Source organism: Eptatretus burgeri, chromosome 5, assembly GCF_056783735.1.
Source record: "Eptatretus burgeri isolate ZD-2024b chromosome 5, Ebu_testis_v1, whole genome shotgun sequence".
NCBI classification, from domain to species: domain Eukaryota; kingdom Metazoa; phylum Chordata; class Myxini; order Myxiniformes; family Myxinidae; genus Eptatretus; species Eptatretus burgeri.
Window position 1 is genome coordinate 35,502,152 of NC_140965.1, and position 8,578 is coordinate 35,510,729.

Genomic DNA, 8,578 nt, shown 5'->3' on the forward strand with positions numbered 1-8,578 from the left:
GAGTAGCGACCCATCCAGGATTGTGCCCAATAGCCAAGGAGACTGCTTAGGCAGCACCAACGCTCTGCACAGAGGATGATCCCGATGGATGGATGGATGGATGGATGGAAGGGGGCTTGGTTCATGCAAAATTGTGACATCATCATCCTTTATCGTCTCTTTCAAATCCTAGTCAGTAAACCCACACTTGGACAATGATGCGCAGTTAGTGTCATCGTTGCATTTTTTTATGTGTCATGTACTTACATATTTATATGTGCTGGCAGGATAGCTTAGAGGTGTACACACACGCCTCTGAGCTGTCTAACCTGGCTTTGGATCTCAACCCAGCTACTCGTACAAACTGTCATCTTGATGTTTTGCATGCACGGCGATCCATCATTATGTGCGCCACCCATGAGAAGGATGTTAAACTGAAGGGTTGGTAGTGGTTTGCCACACTGATTGTGGAGGTGGAGGTGAGCTATCGCTGTTGCCCTGGCCAAATTTTAAATTCCTGTTACCATCAGTTGAACGTCAGGCCTTGCCAGCTGGCTCATGAAACTTGGCCCCAAAACGTTCCCTGGCTGATCCCACAAGTTGATGGGAATAACTGGTGAAATTTGGCCCCAAAACGTTCCCTGGCTGATCCCACAAGTTGATGGGAATAACTGGTGAAATTTGGCCCCAAAACGTTCCCTGGCTGATCCCACAAGTTGATGGGAATAATTGGTGAAATTTGGCCCCAAAACGGTCCCTGGCTGATCCCACAAGTTGATGGGAATAATTGGTGAAATTTGGCCCCAAAACGGTCCCTGGCTGATCCCACAAGTTGATGGGAATAATTGGTGCCGTTAAAGTAGGAGTGAGTATTTCAGAAGTATGACGTTTGAATAGCCCATGTATTTTTTTAGTGTTTGTTGTTTCCATTCCTCATTTAATGTCTTTCAAAGTAGGAGTAGGTGTGGAGGGAGTTTTCTAAGGACGTAAGAAATATAACTAAGAAAAATATTTATTTTGTAAGCAGCCAGCAGCAAAATATACTATCTGCCATTTAAAAAACAAAAAAAAAAACATCGAATTGATCAAGTAATTTTGAAGGGCTCTTCAAGTGTTTATATTAAGGGCGTTTTTGAAATGAGGAATGTACAAATATCTAACTACAAGTGTCGACATAACGTAGTTTCCAAATGCAATAATTCGTTCAGCACGTGTACCTAGTACACCCTCAAGGTTTTAGAGGTTACACGAGACATTCTGAACAACTGCAAAACAGTCTGTGAAACACGAGCAGGTGGATTATCCAAAAAAACACACTCATCACGTTACTCAGAAAAGGAGAGGGATCAAATTATATTGGACACCTTCAAGCAGAGTCTTCCATTGTCCATTTTGCAAGATTCGAACATGAATAGAGGAACTGTTTATGTCCTCAGAATAAGTTATTAAGCCACTACATAAACAAGAGATATGCCAATAAGTGGTCGTCCCAGGATAACGACTCCCGTTCAGGACCGACACATTGACATGACCCATCTATGCAGTCGGTCTCAAACTGTTCAGAGTACTGCAAATAAACCCCCTGGACCTCGACGTAGTGATTGTTGCCGGAGAGGTGGATATACCTGGCCGGTATTGGTGTTTGGGTTTCATCACTAATAGTTTACTCTCTCTGGTGTTTGGTTTTCAAATGTTTTAGCATATTGGACAAATTACAGTGATGAGCAAAGTCGATTGAACAAAGTGAACGTGCAACTTTCGGACTGTCTTCTTTAATCTTCCCGAAATAGTTCCAAACTACACTTCTGGACCTTTTGAACAACAAGTTGTGAAAACTTTATCAGTCGATGTGTTGCCTACTCGTCCATCAGCAAAGCAATCGGCACGCTTTACTGGCCAATTCTATATGCCTTGCTACTCATTTAAAAGGAGCATGCCCTTGGGCATGTTTAATTCCAAGTAACTTGCTTTTGCTGCTATATTGCAAATGGGATGCTCCAGGGGCATGTTCCTTTTCAATTAATACATTACCAAGCCATGTGCACCCACAAAATGCCCAACAGTGTTGAAAATAATTTTCCCCGAAAAAGAAATGCTTCTTTCTATGAAGTAGGAATGACTCAGAATCGATGTCGATTCTGGTTCACCACTCGATTCCTTTCAATTCCATGGATAGAATCGAGTACAGTACCTGGGAATCGATTCCACCCACCACTATTAAGCACTCAAGTAAATACTCTAACGTACCGGTTGATATGGAATGGCTGGCTTGGCCATATTAAACACCGTCTGGAGACGTCCGGACACAACCATGGACATCCGGAGTATCAAACAATGTGCGAATTGGACAAATGAACACTTTTTTATTAGCAGCTGGAACCGTTGTTAAGTTCAATTCCATCGTTTAACTTTTGAAATTTGCTTCAGGTTAAGAGATTCTAGAGCTTATCGCATTTCAGCAATTTGCACATTAACACTTCAGTCATTTCCACACTGTGTTTAATATGACCGCATTGGCTTGGCAAGTGATCTGAAACGTGTGCGGAAAATAAACAAAGCCCCAAACACTCGGAGACGCCGGAGTGTCAAACAATGTCTGAATTGTACAAATGAACACTTTTTTTTAAGTAGTCTGAACTGATGCTAAGGTCAATTCTGCAGTTAAAATTTTGAAATTTGGCTCAAGTGAAGATATTCTAGACTTTAGAGCTTATTGCACGTGTGGAAATGAAATAAAGCCATGAACACTGGCATTCCCAGGTGTTTATAAGCATTGTGATGTATGCAGTAGTTGTAGGTATGATGAGGCACTCGATGATATGAGTGAAGAAAGTGAAAAAATTTTTGAGCGCTTTATCTGTATATTACTAAAACTCTCATGTTGTATGTATGTATGTATGTATGTATGTATGTATGTATGTATATGTATGTTCCCAAAATACAGCCAAAACAGTACACTATAGCACAAAAAACTTCGGCCCACCTGACTCACCATTCTCCTGCGATGTGCAGTATCAAGTTTCGTTCAAATCGGGCAACAAAACAAATTATTAAAAAATCAATTCCCGATTCAGTCAAGTACTCTTGGGGAAAATTTGATCAATGCAAACAACCTCAGCAGTTTTGTTCGCTGGAGCTATCTTGTTTTTTTTTTCTTGAAACGATTTTTTTTCCATCAACCGCTGTCACAACGGGAACTCAACGGGTCCACGGGTCGTCTCGTTGTTGATAAAATGTTGCGGCCTGTTCCAAGTCTAGGAATTGTTTGAGCAAGCTGAACAAAATGGCGAATTAATACCCCCAGCAAGTCGACAGAGGGATGACGCTTTGATAAACGATAATTAAATAAGGCCATTTATTATATCTTCAAAAAGGGTGTTTAAATTAACCCAAACACCCACTTTTCATTCATGCACTACAATGAAGTTCCCTTAATATGCATGCAAAGTTTGGGCCACTAGGTTTCATGGTTTTAGAGTAATAAAGGAGAAACACACACACACACACACACACACACACACACACACACACACACACACACACACACACACACACACACACACACACACACACACACACACACATTGATTTAAACCTCAAAGTGTTGGTAAGCTTCATGGAACATTATTTATTCAAGTAATCTAGACATGGAAGCCGTTCCAGGATAGTAAAAACTTGACTCCATGCTCCTCTCATTGCCGGGAGGAACAAGAGCAGCCATGTCGAGCTGTCTTTGTATGTGGTCTGTCGCTGTCTCCCAGGCTTCGTCTACGTCTTCCAGGTCTTCGCTCTTGTTGATATCCAAAGTAGAAGCAGCCAAGGCCTCTGTCAGAGCTGCCATGGGATGTAATTCGGACGAAGATCAATTGTTACTCAAAGAGCAACAGATGCAGCAACGATTGATGACTGCACAGCTGCAGAGTGATCTCGAGCAGCAAGATGCAGCAACAGAGTTATTTCAAGCAGCAACAGACACAGCAAAAGCAGTAACAGACATAGCAACAATTGAAAGCTTCACAGCAACATATATATCTCGAACATCTGAAGCGGGAGGAAGAAGTGGCTGTAGCTAGTTCAGGCCTGCTTTGAGGTGATTACCAGTGTGACCACTCCTCATTTTCATAAATGCCAAGGTGAGCCAATGAAAAAAGCCAAGAATTCACAAGGTTTCGGAAAAGCGATGATAATTGAAAACCAAGACACCAAGGTGAACAACGAATGGCCAAGATCTTGTGAAAAAAGCCAAGGAGTGGTCACACTGGTGATTACTGATGCTCTGGGTTGGGACAAATTCGCCAATATTTTGGCAGCTGGATTCCCTACACCTGCGGAGAAGGTGGAAATGCTGTTGTCCAGGAATGCCACATCTTTGCCACCATTCATTCTATCTGAAGATGATATTGAAGGTATTCCACGGAATACCTGAGTGTGTGCTGACACAACCATGTCGCTCGAACCACTGTCATTTCAGAAAGACCCCCTTTCACCGGCCGTCAACGCTGCGTCACCAGAAATCGATTGATAACTAAACATCAAACCTGGACAACAGGCCAGTTCTGTCTGTTCAGTAAAACACGATGCCAGATCCTGGTCTATTGTACGCAACTCACCAGATACCAACTAATGCCTTATGAACAACCTTTGTATCATCACCCTTCTACAATGCTGTGTCATGGCTGCGCATCGATCCCTACTGTATTAACCTGCCCCGTTATGAGCTCGTGGGTAATAAACCCGGCTCCGGTTATGACCGCTCGGTATCCCAACATGTATACTGACCTTACGTCACTACCCAGTGGGATTACAACCAACAACCAATCGGGTTATTTCTCATCAAATTCAATGTACACCCGTGCTGTACCCTCATATGCTACGAGTACGTACAACACACATCCGGCAAAAACATTACCAGTGTCAAGAAGTCAAGCCACCAATCATGCCAACAGTGATGCCTGCCATGCAGGACTGTGTAACTATCTGTCTCGTCGAGATTTAGTTTCAAACAGAATTTCTGTTTGACGATAAACCTGAGAAATTCAGGGCATGGCATGCAGCCTTCCAGAACATGATCAGAGGGGTACCACTGGTCCCCAATGAACAGCTTAACCTCATGATTCAACAAATGACTGATGGTTCACAATCCAAAGCACTCATAGATCATCTTAAATGAGTAAATTTATCACCCTGATGTCGGTTTAGAGGTCAGGTCAGGTATGGGAGCATGTGCCAGAACAGCACGTCGCTGCGTCCACTTTCTGCCGGTACTCCAGGGGCCTCCATCTGGCCATCCCCCAGGTAGATGCCAGGCCCATCCCCATCTCCTTGAGATGATGGTCAACCTGTTGCAACCATGAGGCACGTGGTCGACCTACTGGCCTCCTCCACTCATGAGACTCCCTCGCTGAGAGAATCTGGTGAGCAGGATCAGAGTCAGGAAAATGAGCCACATGTCCATACAGCCGCAACTGATGCTCATGGACTATGCAGGTAACAAATCTCATCCGAGTCTCTCTCTCAGCAACCGCTCGTTGGACACAAAATCCGACTAGCGATAGCCAAGGATTCTCCGAAGAGACCTGGTACCAAAGGAATTAAGTCTCCGTCTCAGATCCTTGGTCAGAGTCCAAGTCTCGCACCCATAGAGCAAGACTGGAAGTACCAAGGACCTGAAGACTCGGACTTTCGTCCTCCCGCACAGGTACCGGCGGCGCCACACCCCATGATCCAGTGAATCCATGACTCCCCAGGCCCGACCCAGACGTCTATTGACCTCTGACTCGCAGCCAGCAGAAACATGAATATCACTGCCAAGGTAAGTGAATCTCTCCACGACCTCAACATCCTCACCACAAACAGACACAGACAGGACAGCAGCATCCAAGATGTCACCGAAAGCCTGGATCTTAGTTTTGACCCAAGAAACCCGTAATCCCAACGGCTCCGACTCCTCGTTCAGCACCTCGAGGGCCCCCAAGAGGATGTCTAAAGTCTCCGCAAAGATGACTGCATCATCTGCAAAGTCAAGGTCCGAGATCTTGACATTCCCAAATGACGCACCGCAACTTGATCTCTCCGACATCCTCCCTAGAATCCAGTCCATACAAGTGCTGAAAAGTATGGGGGCAAGTACACATCCCTGACGAACTCCAGTAACAACTAGAAATAAGTCAGAGATGGTACCACCACACTCCACAGCACTCTCAGTACCAGAGTAGAGTTCAGACATCAGATCGATCAGTTTTGGTGGCACCCCACGAAGACCAAGAATCCTCCAGAGGACATCCCGATTCACTGAATCGAATGCTTTACAGAGATCAACATAGGCTGCAAGCAGCCCCTGCCGAAACTCTCGTCTGCGTTCGGTGAGGACACGAAGTGCAAGGATACGGTCAATCGTTGACCTCTTTGGTGTAAAGCCTGACTGCTCTGGACGCTGGTGCTCAAGCAGATGGTGGCGAACCCTATCGAGAATTATCCGAGCAAAGACCTTGCCCGGCACTGAGAGCAGCATCACCCCTCGGTAGTTGTTGCAGCCTTGGCGATCACCCTTCCCTTTCCAGAGAGGGACAACAAGGCCCCTCTTCCAGTCAGTTGGGATGATGCCTGTGTTCCAGGCAGAGCACAAAACTGCATGCAACGACACGAGTGCAGCATTTCCACCAGCCTTGAGAAGTTCGGCATGGATGCCACAGATCCTTGGAGCTTTGCCCCGTTTCAACTGGTTCACCGCAGCCCGTGTTTCCACAAGCGTAGGTGGACCACAGTTGATTCGAGGGTCAGCAACAGGGATTGTAACACCCTTGACGTCCAACTCGACAGTTGGTGGATCAGCCTGGTACAACCGCTCAAAGTAACCGGCCCAGTGGGCCTTCACTTCAGACTCCTCTGTCAAGAGCCTACCACTCTCTGCTCGAACTGTAGTGCTCCGAGGGATGGGCTTGGATGAACATAATGCGCAAATTCCCCTGTAAGCGGGACGACAATCACCTGTCCACAGGTGATGCTCTACCCCCTCACAGATTCCTCGCACATAGGCCTCCTTGTCCACCCTCAGTGCACGTACAGTTTTACGCCTCAGCTCGCTGAACAGCTCAGCTCTGCCATTCAGCCTGGCCCTGCGACTCTGGTCAATGGTATACAGTGTCCCTTGAGAGACAAAATTCTTCTTTGCCCTGCGGTGAGCTCCAAGGCATCCACCGGCAACATCAAGGACGGTGGTCTTGAAGGCGCTCCACAACTCTTCAGGACCCCCCAAAGCACCCAGACCCCCCAAGTGTCCACTCAGCCTGTTCGCAAACTCCTCAGCTACTCTCTCATCCCTGAGCTTGGCAACATCCAGCCTCGGCTGGGATGGTACCATTCTCCAGGATTTAAGGTGCAGCTTTAGGGTTGCTACAACAAGCCTGTGGTCAGTATTGAGGAACTGAGCACTCCGGTAGACCCTGCAGTTCTGGATCATCCTCCAACGACCGTCAATGAGGACATGGTCAATCTCCTTTGCCACACCGCCAGCGTTGGAATACCAAGTCCAGCGATAAGCTTGTGGGCGCTGAAACCATGAACCAGCCACTCTAAGTCCATGACTTCTTGCAAAGTCAAGGAACTTAGTGCTATTCTGGTTCATAGTTCCTGACCCAAGGGGACCAACACACACCTCATAACTGTCCCTATCAGTTCCAGTCGATGCATTGAAATCCCCCAAGACTAGAAGTGTATCTCGTCTGGGGCACTGATCAACCACAGACTCGAGTGTAGCGTAGAATGCATCCTTCACGGTGAGATCACTCGCCTCAGTCGGAGCATAAACAGAGACCAGGGAAATGACACCTAAGGAGTGACGAATCCTTAATCTCATAATACGCTCGTTGACCGGTGTTACCTCAATTATCATTGGGGTCAGCTTATTGGACACAGCTACAGCAACTCCTTGGGTATGGTAACCATCAGAGCGACCAGACCAATAGTAGGTGTAACCACCCACCATTATCTCGCCGCAATCCGGTCTCCGAACCTCAGAGAGAGCTGCAATCCCGATGTCCAAATGCTTGAGCTCAGATGATAAGAGACAGGTGATCATCCTCTCTTAGGGATAGGACATTCCAGGCACCCACCCGAAGGGACCGCCTCAGGTTAACCCAAGGAGACCGCCGTCTGGTGGACGACACCTCAGCACCACTCCGACACACTCTCCTGCAATCTGACCCAGGGATGTTACCCCGTGGTTTCCCTCCTATCAAAGATTGGGGGTCCCGAAGGCTTTGCCCCAATCCCGTCATCTGGTGAGATGCCCTGCGAAGGGAAGCTGCACAGGAGGTACTCCCACGGAGTGGGTTTTCAGATGATTTTCAGTGGGTGCTCGGTTTAGAGCAGGTCTGGAATCGCCTTCAAGAAAGATTTGGCAGCGATGAAGCAGTTACACAATCATTGTGAAACAAGCTGGAACTTTTGCCCCAAGTCCCTCCTCATGACCATAAAACTTTGCAGAAGTTTAGCGACACCATCAAGGAAATAGAGGCCGCCAAAAACGATGGTTCCCTTCTCGGACATGCAACTTTGGATATTCCTCTGTTCCTCAAATCACCTGATTTCGTGGATCATT